The following is a 17,227-nucleotide window of genomic DNA, read 5'->3' on the forward strand; positions in this document are numbered from 1 at the left end:
AAATTCATGTAGAAAATATCCCTCCAAGAGTCATCAGTTTAGAAAACACAGTTTTGTTTTGTTTTTTTGAGACAGAGTCTCGCTGTTGTTACCCAGACTGGAGTGCAATGGCACGATCTCGGCTCACCACAACCTCTGCATCCTGGGTTCAGGCAATTCTCCTGCCTCAGCCTCCTGAGTAGCTGGGACTACAGGCGTGTGCCACCATGCCCAGCTAATTTTTCTATTTTTAGTAGAGACGGGGTTTCACCTTGTTGACCAGGATGGTCTCGATCTCTTGACCTTGTGATCCACCGGCCTCGGCCTCCCAAAGTGCTGGGATTATAGGCACCATGCCTGGCCCTAGAAAACACTGTTTTAGACAACAAACAGTCCCATATTAAAAGGCTGAGACAGGGCATCTAAACTTCGCTTGGCCTCAGTTTTCTTATTAAATGAGAATTGGAACACAGAACATATTGATAATCTCTAGCTTAGGATTATTCACTGAAAATAGTGCATATTTCATGAAAATATGAAATATCCAGAAACCATCCATAATTGTACCAAACTCACAATGATTCACACAATTATTTTCCTCAAATATACTTTTATAAAGTTGTAATCCTTGTATACAAATTACTTTATTTTCTACTCTCCACCCCTATTTACAGTAAAAGCTACCCATTACCAACTAGATGGAGTCGTTGGCCAACATCAGAGAACAATTTAATTTACGCTTAGAGTTGTGGAAACAACTTTGCAACAATATTCTAGAAGGCCACAAGGTGGTGATGTTGTGCCATAAAATGAACCTTTTTAAAAAAATAAAATATACCAACTTCCCCAAAATGAAATTGATAGCTTTTCTCCATTGCAAGAAAGGATATCAGTTACTATGTTTATTAGAAAACATCAGAAAGAAAAGAAAATGTATTCATCAAACTTAGGAGTAACTATTCCAATTTTTAACCTGAACTGCTATTTAAAAGACAGAAAAAAACATGGGACTTTGGCAGCATTACTCTATTATCACACTGATTTTTCTTTCTCTCCCAGCTCCACCTCCTCCTCCACCTCTAAAAAAACCAAAATATATTTTTACTTATCATTCACTGATGAACTTGATTTTTCCTATCCTTAAGGAGTTGATTCTTCTCTGTCTTAAAAGAATTACTAAAATTTAGCCATATCAACAAAACATAGACCTAAATGGTATCAGTACTAAGAATGAGGTAGTTTTTTTATTTTAACTTGCTATAATTTCTCAGTTTCTTATACAATATTATGTTTGCATATTATATCAAACTACCAAAGCTGTTACTACACATATATATATAATCAGAAAACAAGTTTCTCACTCCTGTGCTGCATGTTTCTGAAGAAAATATAGTTCAAATAATACTAAGTACATTAAAGCATGGGTTCCAAACTTGTAATCAACATATAAAAAGTGCTGTGTAAACATTTGCTAGCTAGAAAGGTAAGATGATAAAACTAAGACCTAGTGCACTTAGGTGGGGCTCCTGACAGATGTACAAAACACAGCCAGTCTTAAACACAGAACCTAAACCAGGCCACTGACTCCAAAATATAAGAACAGTAAACATTTATTCAGCTATTATATATCAGTCACTTTACAAAAAAATTATCACCAACATTATTAATTATCTATTAGAATTATCATTATTATTCCCATTAACAGATAAGAAACATTAGATTTTAGGAATTGAAGTAAATTGCCCAGGGCCATGAAACTAGTAAAAGACTGAATCTGAAGCCAGATTTTCTTGAGCTCAAAGCTCTTTTTACTACATATGCACTGCAGAAATAAAACATAAAATAAGAAGTGCTGAGCTAAATGCCTTAAAATGAGAAGTTTGCTGTATCCATCTGAAGTTACTATTCTCGTTTTATCAACTTAAGCTTAAGTCAGGTAGTTTTGTGAGCTGTTAAGCTAGCCTTTGAAAATGTCTTTCCTTAAGGTTAAGAGAGAAAGAACAATTAATCTTAAAAAGATAAGTCTTCCAAAGCACATTAACAATGGAGTAGGTAAGCTTTTAGAGACTATGTTTAGTAAATAATTTCCACGTATTCTGGGAAAGCAATCAGGACAACATGACATGCTCACTCTAAGAAGATCAAACTTCATGTAATTCTATTAGGTATAATCTCATATTTCAAAATGGCACAAACATTTCCATAACTGGTCACTTGATTCAAACTGATATTTTAATAGTATATTTGCTTAACAGGCTTTTTCCCTTATCAAAAATTTTTATGATTTTGGCATTCCTGAAATACACATACTTGCTGCATTTATGAAGCACCAGAAAGCAGTCATGACTGCTTGGAGCTGAAGCTGAGGATGAGAGGTGATTAAGAGAATTACTCAGAAACACAGAGCTTCTTAATGGCAGGCCAAACCCAGAACTGCTGATGAGACCAGCCTAGCACTCTTCCACACGGCTGGTCATCAGGATATCATCACTCAAAGTTATGTTCATCTCAAAACATATCCTGATTGTTTCTTAATACATTAAGAATTCTAATTTATCAGCATTTAAGCAGCCATGGAGATTTCCTAACTCTTTAATTCCAAAGTGCCAATTTCAAGTGTGAGAAGAGCACATTTTGGTAATGCACTGTAGAGAACAGTTTTTAAATTAGACAGACCTACATGCAAACTTCGACTCTATTTGTGCATATTTAACCTGAGTCTAATTTCCTGTTTGTTAAATGAGATACTAACACCAAATTAATATAGTATTGTGAGACTTTTTTTTAAAGGTGTTTAATATTAACTCTGGGAAAGTGGAACTCTTTCTAGAATAAAGAAGATGCCCAGTAACTGTTAATTTCCTAACCCCATCCCACCCCAGTCGCCACCACTCTAACCACACTCTCAATTACTCTAAGGCACAGAAACTCTCAATATTTTTCTTCTATACTTTCACAATAATACAGAAAAAAGTAGGTAAAGCCATTTCAGTTACATAGCCATGCTGTAAAATGAAATGCAGCAAAAGCCCCTCACACACATGCAGTAAGGATTAGAATAAAATTACATTTAAGAATCTGAGAGGAATATAGTACTGCCACATTTTCTGTTATAAATACACAATTTCAAGATATTTTCAAGTTATTCAAGTAATAGATACACAATGTTAATGTCACTATTTACAAACTCTTCCTAAGCATTTTAAAGCATTCTGTAAAGTATAAATTTTCATCAGATATTCCATTCTCAGAGGAAAGTATTAGAATCCACAATCCTTTATCCACAGATCCAAAATTCAAAAAGAAAAAAAAAAAACAAAAACTGAAAGTTCATTTAGCAACAAAATCTGACCTGATATGTGGCTATTTATTAACCTTACTTATCCACACACAAGCATCTGGCAAACAAAGTACAGGCACTGCCCTAGACTTCACAGAAGTTTTATGTAACAGTATATGAAATGGATTACCCTTCCAAAATTCAAGAAAATTCTGAAACAGATCTGACATCAATGAGAAGGTATTAAAGACTCACCCTGGTGAGTATGTACTGAAAACTAAGTGCCAGGTTTAAGTCACACAATAAAACTATGAATTGGGTATTATTATTCTCACTATACATATGACAAACTAGGGCTTATTATTATTCTTACTATACATATGATAAAACTAGGGCTTACTCCAGTTAACTTAAACAGTAGCATTCAGCCCATGAGTGCCAATACTCAAATCTACGTTTGTCTTACTTTAAGGCCCAAGCTCTAAATAGCCAATACTTGAATGGAAAATTAATCACAAAGAAAGTTTTAAAACAAGTTACAATTAGCAAAACCTTTAACCTAGAAAAATGGTATTCCCAAGTATAATATATACCTTCTGTTCGGTATTCACTTGTAAATGTTGACACAATAATTTCACAGGGCAGAGACAAAAAGAGATGGCTACTGTTTTTCCCCTAAAGAAAGGGCTCACAGAGACAGCAAAAACAAACACAAATACAACAGACTTCTCATGGCTAGGTGCTGTGGCTCAAGCCTGTCATCCCAGCACTCTGGGAGGCCAAGGCAGGAGAATCAATTGAGGTCAGGAGTTCAAGACCAACCTGGCCAACATGGTCAAACTCCCATCTCTACAAAAATTAGCCACTGGGTGTCCAGAACCTATAATCCCAGCTACTTGGGAAGCTGAGGCAGGAGAATTGCCTGAGCCAGGGAGGCAGAGGTTGCAGCAAGCTGAGACTGAGCCACTGCACTCCAGCCTGGGTGACAGAGAGAGACCCCGTCTCAGGAAAAAAAAAAACAAAAATAAAAACAATAGGCCCCTCAAACAGAAATGCCAACTAACCCTTTCCACTCAAATTTAGAAAACAATATATCATGGGTTTGGCATATTTTTGACCACAAAATTGCTAACAGAGTAACCAATGTTTATTTCAATCATATTTTTAGTTTTTTCCAGGAACTTTCCCCAATTTAAAGATCTACTCTTCAGATGACAGGATCAGATTTTGGGACCTGCTGGTCACAGGTCTGAGGAGGGTTTAAGTGAGGTAGCCTGCAGGTGTCATCACTGTGGCTCTAAATAAGAGTTAGAGATCAACTTGAAATTTGTTTTTGTTTTTTCATTAATTTAAAATTCAAACCTTTTCTCGTGACTTTCCAAGTCAACATCCTTATCCTAAGCAAAGGCTTTTCCCTGTTAGAGACACATCATGCCCCCAGGCAACCTACTTTCTATTCAAAAGACCAAATTTTAAATTTGACACATTTCAGTCAAAAATCTCTATTTTTAAGTGGCTTACCTTAGCTAAGTGAAAAGCAATCAGACTATTTAACAATGAATCATAACTTTTAGCTTAACTCTTTCAGTAGGCATTTTTTAAAAAGAATTAGCTTCGCTCAGAAGAATTTCTGCTTTTGTAAATGTATGGAGGAAGTTTTTTGAACAAGGAAGCCTAATGGATGACTCTCTGCAGTATCACTTCTCTTGTCTACTCCTCACTGTAATCACTCTGTATCAGATTTCCAGAGTTAGTTTGGATCAAGTCCTTGGCAATTATCTTAGGCCATTTTAAACATCTGGAAGGTTCAGATGTTAAGCTTTCTTTGTATTTACATTATACATGTGTACTTAAAGAATACCTGAGGGCTGGGCACAGTGGCTCATAACTTTAATCCCAGCACTCTGGAAGGGAGGGTAAGGTGAGAGAATCACTTGAGTCCAGGAGCTTAAGACCAGCCTGGGCTATAAAGTGAGACCCCGCCCCTGCCCATCTCTACAAAAAATAAAAAATTAGGCAGGGCACAATGGCTCATGCATGCAATCAATCCCAGAACTCTGGGAGGCCAAGATGGGAAAATCACTTGAGGCCAGGAGTTCAAGACCAGTCTGGCCAACATGGTGAAACCCCATCTCTACTAAAAGTACAAAAAAGTTGGGCGTGGTAGCACATACCTGTAATCTCACCTACTCAGGAGGCTAAACCATAAGAATCACTTGAACCTGAGAGGCAGAGGTTGCAGTGAGCTAAGATTGCACCACAGCACTCCGGCCTGGGTGACAGAGCAAGACTCTGTCTTGATGGATGAATGAATGAATGAATGAATGAAGAATAAAAAATTAGCCAGGTGTCGTGGCACACCTGTACTCCCAGTACTAGAGAGGCTAAGGTGGGAGGATCGTTTGCGCCCAGGAGGTTAAGGTTGCAGTGAGCCATGATTTTACCACTGCACTCTAGCCTTGGGTGACAGAACGAGACCCTTTTTTAAAAAAAAAAGGGGGGCGGGATACTTTAGCTAGCTAGAAAAATAAACTCTGACAGAGCACACCAGGACCCCAAATAACCAACTCAGTTTCTACCAATAGTTCTCAAACTAAAGCGCATAAAATCTCTTGAGATATTTGCAAAATGGAAGATTCCTAAGCTCCACTCTCAAGGACCATATCAGAGATCTGGCCTCTGCACTTTGACAAACACTGTATACTATATTTCATCTAATGATGGTATTAATGATGTTTTGTTCCCAGGCTGCAAATGTTAAGTCGGTATCCCAGATTTCATGTTTACTCTTTTAGCAACATTTTTAAATTAAGAAGTGAGATTTGGCCAAGTGTGGTGGTACACACCTGTAAATCATAGCACTATGGGAGGTTGAGGCAGGGGATCACTTGAGCCCAGGAGTTCAAGACCAGCCTGGGCAACATCTCTATCAAAAAAAAAAAAAAAAAAAAAATTAGCTGGGCATGGTAGTGTATAACTATAGCCCCAGCTACTTGGGTGGCTGAGGTGGGAAGATTGCTTGAGCCCAGGAGGTCAAGGCTGCTATGAGCCACAATCACACTATTGCTTTCTAACCTGGGATACAGAGCTGTTTGAGACCCTGTCTCAAAAAAAGAGGAGGGTGGAAATTTGATAAGGAGCTCTGCCCATGCCAAAACTAAGCTAGAACTGTCTTTAAGAAATGAGTAGCTCACAGCACAGTGAAGACCTGTTTGAATTTTCAATGTAATAATGAGCTTATTGTGTTCTAGTCACCCTGCTTTCTGCTTTATAAACATTATTCAATTAATCCTTACAAAAATCCATTAAGAAAATTATTATTTACATTTTACAAAAGGAGAAACTGAGGCAATCCTACCATTAAGCAATACTAACAGACTTTAAACTATGACTCTTAACCTATATACCAAAAATGCCTCTACTCTTAAAAACTTAAAAAGAGAAAAGCAATCTAGTTTGTTTATTTCTAAGGTAAAGAATATCCTACTTCATGCAAAACAGGTTCATTTAACTAATTCTCCTCCCGAGTCTAACTAAACATAGACAAAAAGTAGTACATCTTGGCAAGTTGAGGCGAATACACAACCATACTATCCTAATTTCAAGTCAGGACTCAACAGTCTGCTTCCACCCAGCCTAGTCAATCAGATTTATGAGTACACTGAACGGCTATCAAAAGAACTTGTTTTCCTTGTTTCAGAAAAGGCTATCATACCTACATTCTGTTAATGCCAGGATGTTTTTTAACTACCCAAGTAATTTAAGGTAGGGAGGAGAGCCATCAAGAAGCACTTTCACGTAACTTTATCTGTGCTCTTTTTTGTGCCCTGGCCTTTCCTATTTCTATAAATCATGTTTCTCAGTATACCCAATTACCAAACTCCTCCTCCCAACAGCCAATGTACTATTTTCAGAAATTTGCAAAGAGATTTGCATTAGGATGCAGAGGCCCATTTTTAGTGTACATGAAATGCTTCAAAAATGTTTCACAGCTATGCACTAATAACCTACATTCTTAAAATGAAATGCATTCACTACTCTGCTCAGAAACTATAGCAAAAACTAAACACTCTTTCTTCATTTCACCTTTAACCATGGCATTACTTAGCAGCCAACCAGAACTAAAAGCAAAACAAAACAAAATACAGCTGAGTCTAAAAGTGATAGTGCATAAGGTTAAGCGATAAAGTAAGAAAAACACAGATAGCAATCAATGAACCTACCAGTTCTTGGAAAGGAGAAACACATTGCATTTCCATAAGAGAGGATTTCCATTCAGTCTCTAGAAACAAAGACAATTAATTCTCTCTTCTATAACGATACCTCTCCAAGGAAGAGTAGCTTATCCCAAGCTTTTTCAAGACATTGCAAACAGAAAATGCCATACGGGCTGGTGGGGAGGGCAGGGCAGGGGACAGGTGGCTCACTCTGGTCAAGGCCAGAGTGACAGTCAAGAAACCCTGCTCCTGGCCAGGCGCGGTGGCTCAAGCCTATAATCCCAGCACTTTGGGAGGCCGAGGCGGGTGGATCACAAGGTCAAGAGATCGAGACCATCCAGGTCAACATGGTGAAACCCCGTCTCTACTAAAAATACAAAAAATTAGCTGGGCATGGTGGCGCGTGCCTGTAATCCCAGCTACTCAGGAGGCTGAGGCAGGAGAATTGCCTGAACCCAGGAGGCGGAGGTTGCGGTGAGCCGAGATCGCGCCATTGCACTCCAGCCTGTGTAGCAAGAGTGAAACTCCATCTCAAAAAAAAGAAAAAGAAACCCTGCTCCTCTAGATCTCAAATCCAATCACAAGGGCAGAGGGAATCTATCTCTGCCCATCTGTGGCCCCTTCTCTGCATGGGATGCTGTCTGTTCCAATTCATGAGATCGGGTAAATCACTACTTCTGAGCAACATGGACTCTTGGGTCCTGTACTTTCTTAGATCCCACTGCCCTCAAGTAGAAAGCAAGTCAATCCTGCCCCATTATAGTGGCATACTAGGAAAAACCTCAGAGGCCACAAATGTTCTCTTCTTTTCTAATCAAGGATAGTGCCAGCTATTCCCATCTGTATAGTAAGCCAGATGTGCTGTCATTTGCACTTTTTAGACTCAGTTTTCCCTGTGGCCTGCTCAGATTCAAAATCCAGACTTGGGAAAAGTAGTAAGCTGCCTAAGCTTCAGCTTCCAAAACAGTTTTGCGGAAGCCCTGTTTTAGTGTAATAAAGCTGATGCTATATTTAAATAAAATTTATGGTAATCTGTTACACTGGTGGCCCCAAATGAATTCACACATTTGTACCCTTCAACCTGGACTAGATTTGTAACTTGCTTTAACCAGTATAATGTGGCAGAAATGATACTGTGCCATTTACAAGCCTAAACCTTAAAAAGATTTGGTTGCAGGCCGGGCGCAGTGACTCATGTCTATAATCCCAGCACTTTGGAAGGCCATGGTGGGAGGACCACAATTCGAGGAGTTCAAGGCCAGCCTAGGGAAATATAGCAAGACTCCATCTCTCCAAAAACTTAAAAAATTTAGCTGGGTGTCATAACATAAACCTGTAGTCCCAACTACTCGAGAGGCTGAGGTCAAGGCTGCAGTTTAACCATGATTCTGCCACTGAACTCCAGCCTGGGCAACAGAGCAGACCCTGTCTCAAAAATAAATAAATAAAATTCAAAAAATAAAATATAAAGCAATGATTATTTACTAACACACCTACTTCTTAGTTGTCAAGAGAACCAAATGATAAATATAGTTACTCTTTATGCCAGGTACGGTGGCTCACGCCTGTCATCCCAGTATGTTGGGAGGCCAAGCAGGGGTGGTTCACAAGGTCAGGAGTTCAAGACCAGCCTGGCCAATATGGGGAAACCCCACCTCTACTAAAAATAAAAAAATTAGCTGGGCATGGTGGTGGGCACCTATAGTCCCAGCTACTTGGGAGGCTGAGGCAGGAGAATCACTTGAATCCGGGAGGCAGAGGTTGCGGTGAGCGAAGATCAAGCCACTGCACTCCAGTCTGGGCGACAGAGCGAGACTCCATCTCAAAACATATATATATATGGTTACTATTTAAAAATGTGAAATGCTATACTAACATAAAATATAATACTCTCCATAATGCCAGCAAAAACAGTGAAATTCATCTATACATGTGTTTTTATCATTTTTCCTCCATTATTAGTAACTAGTTCCTTGGATACCACTCTAAAGGGAAATTTATTGGGTTATTCATTGCTCATTATAATTATATCATATTTTTTATACAAAGAGTAAAAAAGAACTCAGTCTTTCTAATACTTATAAAATCAAAGTTTATTAACATGTAATAACATGCTATGATTACCTACTACCAGGGAGAGAGAATCTTATAGGTACAGAAAGGTCAACAGTTTACCAATCAGACTATGCTTTAACCATACTAGTTAGCTACTTAATCCATCCAAAAATAACTGAATAGGAATCTTCATTTACTTTGTAAAATCTCCATTTTTATTTGATAAAGACTTCTGAAAGAAAGTATTAGGAAGTAAGGTATAAATGAATAGAGAACAAAAAGTTCTTAAAGTTTCTTATTTCACTTACATCACCTGTCTCCTCCCTAATCCCCAGCCCAAATTGAGACAAAGAAAGTAACAATCCAAATGAATGATCTGACATTGCTAACTGCTCTTCTCTACCCAATTCATCCCTCAGACTCCAGCTCTCATGCACATATTAAACAAAGAGGGTAGATACTCTGATAAAAGTCTAGGACTCAAGAATCACAAAATGTTAAGAACTAGAAGGAATCTTGTGGGATCATCCAGTCTTGCTGACAAGGTGATTTAAAGGCAGCAACTATATTCAATTGATGATAAAGCCATTGCATTATCTTCATACAAGAAAGAAAACCATCATTGTTAACAATCTCCTGATTCCACTTTACCCACCAGCTGAACGATGCTTTGAGCAAATCATTTAAACTCTTGGGCTAGTTTTTTCTGTAATATAATAGTAAATAACATTAGTCAAAATTCACTGCAAACTGCAAACCACAACAAAAATGTAATATTGTGTCTCTGTATATATACAGCCTCTTTTTACAGTAAGAGTTCTTACCAGTATATCGAAGAATCTGAAGGTTCTACTGTTTTAAAAAGCTCCCAGTAGGCAGGGCACAGTGGCTTACACTGTAATCCTAGCACTTTGAGAGGCCAAGGCAGGCTGATCACTTGAGCTCAGGAGTTCAAAACCAGCCTGAGCAACGTAGTGACACCCCGTCTCTACAAAAAAATACAAAAATTAGCCAAGTGTGGTGGGAAGTGCCTGTGTTTGCAGCTACTCGAGAGACTGAGGCAGGAGAATCTCTTGAGCCTGGAAGGTGGGAGTTGCAATGAGCCTGGAAGGAGTGAAAGAAATTCTACCTCAGGAAAAAAAAAAAGCTCCAAGTAATTCTGAGATGGGTGCCATGGATGACCTTCAGATGGTCCACGGACTCTCCTAAAACTGTAGCCACAAAGCACAGGTACATATGGAAGTTTTCCAGGCCAGCAGATTTCTTAAGTTTCACCAAGAAGTAGTAATCCCCAAAAGGTTGTAAAGTAGCACACATATGCTGAGGGTAAAGCTTCATGATTTTGCTCAAAATGGTACCACGTTCTCCCAACCAACCTGGATCAGAATCTGTTACTTTTACTTTCTTCATTTGCCCTCTCATCAAATTTTGGCTATTCTACTTCCTTTCTTCCTTTCCATTCGCGTGCACCACACCTCAGACTACAACACTTGGGAGGTCTTTCTACCTCCACACGCTCCCTACCTCAACTCACACTACAGGCTGCTATCCCACTAATCCCTCTGAAACAAAGTGTTCAAATTGTTTTACTCCCAATTCAAAATCATCTGTGGAAGCCCCACCACCTAGTAAATCCAAGGTTCATAAGCCTGGCATTAAAAACAACCCATAAACTGTTCCAAATTTCTACTTCATGTTTTATCACCCTTTATCCAAATACAAATAACACTATGTTCCACCCAAACATAATTACTTGCCTCTCCCCAAACAGGAACTCTGTGCTCTCTTAGAGATCCCTCTCTGCTTGGATTACCTTTCCTGCCTATCCAAAGTCATAGTGATCCTTCAAAACCACGATTTCAGAAGCCAGAAGCTCTACGAACTAACCCTCTTATCCCTACCTTGCCAAGTAAGATCTGAGCTCTACTCTCTTTGAAGTTGACTTCTGAGAGGATTTTGGTACTGTTTACGAAACGTATATATTAAAAGACAAATAGGGCATTTGTTTATAGCACTATCTACCTAATTAGTGTAAAAGCAGAAACTGCTAATCAGTTCATTTTTGTATTCCCCAAAATATCCCCCACAATTATGCAGTAAATGCCTAACATCTGTACAAGGAAGTAAAGGAAATTTCAGCCACCATGGGGTAAACAGCAAAGATTACTATCTCTTTGAAGGCAGAGACTTTATCTGTGACATTCTCTATTAGGCCGACTTCCAAAAAACATAACTAGTAATTATTGCTTTTGAAAATCCTGATGTCATAGGTCTTACCAGCAGTTTTGCATTTTAAGGTAAGAACTATCTGAAAATGTTAATAAGCTAGGTCCCAAAGAACTATTTCACATACTTTACAATTTTCAATCTGAGTAGATCCAAACACTTGGCCATTATACTTTCCATTTTTAAAATATTAACTATTTATGAAAGATGATCATTTCTAGTCGCAGCTAATTTCCAACTTGATAGCTAAAAACAAGTCACACAATACAAGAACGACTTTCTTTGCTTGCATAATACACACAGATTTGGTGAGGCAGGATTTACACATACACATGAACTCTTGTAAAAAAATAAATAAATAAAACCTGCAGATAACTGTAAACCCATGTATTTCTGGCAAAATCACCAAACGGAGAAAACAAAGACAACTGTGGATATTATTTTTTTCCCCATTACTATTACCAGTAACATTTTAAAGCAGAAACACAAAATCTTGTTCCACATTAACCTACATACAAAAAAAAAACCAAAACTGTTAAACTTTTCAAATAGAAAAAGAAAGCAAAAGCCCCTGGAAAATATTTTACTGGAAGAGTGAATGTCAAAATTATAACAGATGCTACTCTTCTTTGGTAATGAAGGTTTCATATAATTACCAGAGCAAAGAAAACTCCAAATCCACAGAGCAGAGAAGACTGTGAACAAGACTGATCATTTAAAGGTCGTAAAGGTAAGGGGCAAACAAGAAAATGAAAAATTTTATAAAAGAAAACGAAGATGAAAGGTAAGTGTGTAAGTCACAGACAAGATAAGGACTGGTAAAAAGGACTGGTAAAATCTGCAAGGTCACCGGGACCTACCAGGTCACAAAAGGTAGAGGTGGGGGTTGCGCTGGGGGGGCAGGGAGGGGAGCTGCAGAGTCGGTGAAGAACCGGGAGTGACAAAAACACGTCAGAAAAAGGCATTCCAAGGCTGGAGTCCTTGGTTTGCAACATTGAAATTGGGGTGAAAACTCAGGGCACGGGCAATGAGTCCCTATATTTGTGTTCTGAGTGAGGTAGGAAAAGGTGAAGGAAACCGAAGAGAAGGCTGAGGAAGAACCGCGGCTGCAGAGTCACGGAAACATTTAGCTCCGCTCAGGATCACTGGCACAGGCCTGTGCCAGGGCCAACTCTGGGCAAGACCCGTGACCCCACCCCAGAAAACTCCCGGCTCCCGAGCTGGAGAAGGCGGAGAAGGCAGACAAGGCAGGGTGGACCGTCCTCTCACTGCCCCTTGGAGGGTCCCGCCCGCAGGCGGACGGCGCCGGGTGCCGGGCACCGCGGCCAAGGCTCGGGGCCCGCGCCCCCTCCCTCCCCGCCCGCCTCCCCAGTCCTGCGCCCCCAGCCCCGCGCCGCGCAGTCCTTACCCGGCGCGAAGCTGTCGGCTCCCGGCAGCCGGGCGGCCACGGCAGGGACACCTCCTCCTGCGGCGGGCGCCCTCACCCTTCCGCGCCCAAGATCGCCATCTCTTAGCAGGCGCGGCGGCGGCAGCCACCCAGGCGTCGGCCCCGGCAGCCCAGGCCGCCTCAGACACTCGGAACCCGCACGCCGAGCTCGCCGACACCCGACCCTCCCCCCACCCCCACCCCGGCCACGCGCCACCCCCAGGCGACCCCACACCTCCCTTCCTCGGGAGCGCGCTGCGTGGCAGCGTCGCCGGCGCCGCGCCCCGAGCGCGCGCCTCCCCGCCGGCCCCGGCACCGCGCGCGACGCCGCGACAGCCCAAAGCCTCCAACTCCGGACCCGGAATCGGCCTCCCCCGAGCATGCGCAGCGAGGGCGCTCGGAGGCTGCCTTAGAAAACTCCGCTCCTCCGGGTCCTGAGAGCGGTCGAGCAAATGGGAGGGACAGCCAATAGCAGGGAGGGGCGGGGCCTGAACCTGTGGAAGGGGCGGGGCCGCCGCTGAGATTTGGGAAGAGGCTGTTCTAAGACCGCGCTGGGCACTGAGAACACGACTTTCCGGTAGGCGGCCGATCCCAGAGCAAGACTTCTTAAGGTCCTGGGGCAAAAGTAGGCTGTTCATAACTACTCCCTGACCTAGCTGAGGGTTTGACTTAGAACCCATTGCAAGAGTAAATAACTGCATTTATCCATGGTCATACCCGAAGACTTGCAGTCCATTATTTATTAATCAAAACCTTCATTCCCCTGCCCTCACTCACATCAGCCCAGTGATAAAGCTAATACTTCCTGAGCAAGTACACGTGTTGGCACAATTAACCCATACAGCAATCCCATAAAGTAGCGTCTACTGTCTCCATTATACAGAAAAGTCAACTGGTTTAGGAAGTGCTGTTGGTTATGTGTAGCTTTTAGAAGAAAGGCTAATGTGCAAATAGAAGTCAGTGGAACCGCATTACTTAACAGATGATCCGGTTTTCTACTTCAGAGAAGCAGAAGCCTTCAGGCATGGATTTCTACAATTTTTCCCCAATCAACTCCCCCATAGATTATCCCTACGTCCACACTTGTTTTCCTTCTGTCTGGGAGGCTAGATGTCCCTGCCCACACCACTGCCTGCTCTCCACTGAGAGCAGTCCTTTGGCACTTTTTTTTTTTTTTTTGACAGAGTTTCACTCCGTCACCAGGCTGAAGTGCAGTGGAGCGATCTCCGCTCACTGCAACCTCTGCCTCCTAGGTTCAAGCAATTATTCTTCCTCAGCCTCCCAAGTAGGTGGGACTACAGGTTTGCACCACCACGCCTATCTAATTTTTGTATTTTTAGTAAGACGGGGTTTCACCATGTTGACCAGAATGGTCTCCATCTCTTGACCTCGTGACCCACCCGCCTCGACCTCCAAAAGTTCTGGGATTACAGGTGTGAGCCACCGCACCTGGCCTCCTTGGCACATCTTTAACTTCGCCCTCTCCACTGCCTACAACTACTCAGCATAATCACGTTTTAAAACTAGGTCCTAAATTTTCCCTTGATTTTTAAACCTCTAGTTCTCTCGGTCCTTCCATTTTAACTGAGTTTATTGAAAGAACTGAGTGCCAAAAACAGTGCCAACACTCCATGAGTGTGTATAGGATTCGATAAATCTCTTGACTGAACAATCCACATTCCTGCCTACTATGCATTAGTTCTTGCCCTCTGGCTTCACACTTGAATTTGGTGCACATTATAACCACAAAGATCATTCTGAAATACCCATCTGTGTCACTCCACTGCTTAAAATCGTTCATTGGCTTTTTGGAGCTCTCCTGACAAAGATTAATATGATATTCAAGGTTGCTTTGATGCTCACATGCTCTGTCTCTTCTGTTATGAAAAACTGTGAAGAGTTCCCCATATGTGCTCACTCATCTCTGCTTTAAACATGTACTAAGATTTTCTTCATCTTTTTGCTTTTGCTGTCCAGTCCCTTTAAATAAATGCAATAATGTGCTTACAAACACGTCCTCAAAAATTCCTTAGATATCCCCAGCAGGGATCTGCTCTCCTCCTCCAGAATGTATGCAGGCGTCCTGCTTCCTGTTCTGTGTCTCACCTTCAGCTCCACTCATTGCTCAGTTTCCTCCCCAGCTCAGAAGCTCTTAGTACTCATCTTGTCCCCAAGTTGACATCCAATATTGAACTAGCCTTTTATTATTGACTATCTCTTTGGTTTCAAATAAACAATATTATAAATAGCATTCCATGAACCATTGTCCATGTCCTTATTTACTGTCGTAGATAAATCCTTAAAAGTAATAAAGTATGAACAAGTTTAGCCCTTTTGAAGCTAAACTAAGTTCCTTAAAGAGCATAGACTCAGGTATTGCATCACCAGGAATCAAAACACAGCTCTGCCACCCAGTGCCCCTTTCTAACTTTCACAGGCCCTAGGTGCTTATACCTGTGTGGGCCTCGTGTTCCATAAAACAATGCTATGAAACATATTTTATTACTGCATTGGTATGAAGACAAATATATTAACATTATACATTCAAACATTTTCTTTGACCTAAACATTCAATTTTTTTGCCTTCTGATTTTAAAAGAAATTAAAGCATTTTTGTGGGCTCCTAAAAGTATTATAAGCCAGAGGCACTGTGTCTAGTGTGCCTAATGGATAACCTGACCCTCCTGCCACCTATCAGCTGTGAGATTTGGTCAATTGTTTAATCTATTGTACCTCAACTAGAAAATTAGCATAGTGCTTCCACATGTTGTAATAAAATATGTATATATATATATAAAAGATATATATATATAAATTGCTGTAACATGCATAGAGCTACTTACATAAGCATAACACATAATCAAGAAATTACTGTCATAATATTTATCAATTTTCCCACAGCACTACATGATAGTATGTGATTGCCCTTCTTCCATGTGCCCAGATCATCATGGTATGTTTTCATATGTGTATGTATGGTAGCTTATTGTTTGTCATTTGTCCATTTTTCTCAATGAGGTATTTCACAAAAGGGTGCTTCACATAATGTAGATACTAATCCTTTGTAAAGCTATTGATATTTTCCATTTTTGTATTCTTCCATTATTTTTTACTTCATACATCTTTCCTATCCTGAGATCATATAATTCATCTGTCTTTACTTTTTTCTACTTGACTATTTCACTTTTTTCATTAAATAATTTAATTTTCTTGTATTTATTTTGCAATGATGATCTAACTTTTATTCTTTTAAAAATAGCTCAAGGTATTCCCCCAAACCATTTGTTTAAACATTGTTCTCTAACTGTAGTGGCTTTAAAATATATCTACAGGCTGGGCACAGTGGCTCATGCCTGTAATCCCAACATTTTGGGAGGCCAAGGCAGGTGGATCACTTAAGGCCAGGAGTTTGATACCAGCCTGGCCAACATGAGAAAACCCTGTGCAGTTTGGCTGTGTTCCCGTGCAAATCTCTCTCTCTCTCTCTTTTTTTTTTTTTTAATGGAGTCTTACTCTGTCATGCAGGCTGGAGCACAGTGTGATCTTGGCTCACTGCAACCTCCACTTCCCAGGTTCAAGTGATTCTCCTGCCTTGGCCTCCCAAGTAGCTGGAATTACAGGCGCACACCACCAAGCCTGGTTAATTTTAATTTTAATTTTTTTAATTTTTAGTGGAAACGAGATTTCACCATATTGGCCAGGGTGGTCTCAAACTCCTGATCTCGAGAGACCGGCCTACCTTGGTCTCCCAAAGTGCTGGGATTACAGGTATGAGCCACCACACCCAGCCCCAAATCTCATCTTGAACTGTAGTTTTTCATAATATCCACGTGTCATGGAAGGGACCCAATGTCAGGTAATTTAATCATGGAGGCAGTTACCTTCATGCTCTTCTGGTGATAGTGAGTGAGTTCTCATAAGATCTGGTGGTTTTATAAGGGGCTTTTCCCACTTTTGCTCAGCACTTCTCCTTGCTGCCACCGTGTGAAGAAGGATGTGTTTGCCTCCCCTTTTGCCATGATTGTAAGGTTTCCTGAGGCCTCC

General features: G+C 40.7%; 1 protein-coding gene across 4 annotated transcripts in view; it reads right to left on the reverse strand.

Moving 5' to 3' along the window:
- The window catches only part of WWP1 (WW domain containing E3 ubiquitin protein ligase 1), a 118,094-nt gene extending 104,760 nt beyond the window's left edge, over window positions 1–13,334 (reverse strand). For all 4 annotated transcript variants that reach the window (XR_013527921.1, XR_013527920.1, XM_035277006.3 and 1 more), the window contains exon 1: window positions 13,166–13,334. The gene's annotated coding sequence lies outside the window, so the exon portion shown is untranslated. The remainder of the gene's footprint in view (window positions 1–13,165) is intronic.
- Window positions 13,335–17,227: the final 3,893 nt, after the last annotated feature.

The sequence above is a fragment of the Callithrix jacchus genome, chromosome 16, assembly GCF_049354715.1.
Source record: "Callithrix jacchus isolate 240 chromosome 16, calJac240_pri, whole genome shotgun sequence".
Classification (NCBI taxonomy): Eukaryota; Metazoa; Chordata; class Mammalia; order Primates; family Cebidae; genus Callithrix; species Callithrix jacchus.